The sequence below is a fragment of the Echinops telfairi genome, unplaced genomic scaffold (genome assembly GCF_000313985.2).
Source record: "Echinops telfairi isolate 266 unplaced genomic scaffold, ASM31398v2 ScPeMD7_17;HRSCAF=63, whole genome shotgun sequence".
Taxonomy (NCBI): domain Eukaryota; kingdom Metazoa; phylum Chordata; class Mammalia; order Afrosoricida; family Tenrecidae; genus Echinops; species Echinops telfairi.
The window spans coordinates 5,705,653-5,706,473 of record NW_022103914.1 but is presented as its reverse complement, the minus strand read 5'-3'; positions in this window follow the sequence as shown (position 1 = coordinate 5,706,473).

Genomic DNA, 821 nt, shown 5'->3' with positions numbered 1-821 from the left:
GGAGATCACAACCCAACACCTCACTTCCGAATAAGGGAAGAAGACAAGAAAATCCGGGAAGCACGGGAGTCTCAATATCAGGGAAGTATGGACAGTAAGTTATCAGGAAGACAGCGATGGCCTTGTGGACCTGGGGTTGGTGAGGCAGATCGTGATGGGTGATCTGACTGCAGATGAGGAAGATGACGATGAGTCACCTGACCGGAAAGCCCAGGCAACTCTGACAGTGACCCGGAGTCAGAGAAAGAGGCATCTGTGGAAGAACTGCAGGCTACAGAACACCCTGAGGAAGTGCACGGCCCCAGAGCAAAAAGATGCAAAAACCAAGGATGAAATTTTGTTAGATCCAGTGGTTCCTAACTCCCAACACTTAGTCTTTGTATGAAGACGAGGTCTCATAGAGCACAGCCCTTGGTATTATAATTTTTTTAAAGGCCCTTTAAAATAATCACCAAGAATGTTTGCTTTCAGGTCCCTGGGTTACATACAGTTTTATGAGCATGACTATAGCCGTTTTTGTAAAAAGTAAGAGTTGTATAAAATAAATAATTACAGTACTCAGCTTCTTTTCATATGAGGGGGTACTCCCCGAAAACTGGATTTTTTTTCCAAAGCCATGTATTACAATGAAAAAAAATTTTTTTTATAAAACCACCTTATCACCTTCAATGTATTCTCATTACACTTAATACATTTGTCAAATCTGCAATTCCATTTTTGGAAATATTTTTCAAATTAATCTGTTTGGATGGCTGACAGCACCTCCCTCATTTTTTTTTCTTCACCTCTTCTACGTCATCAAATCGCTGTCCTTTCAGGTC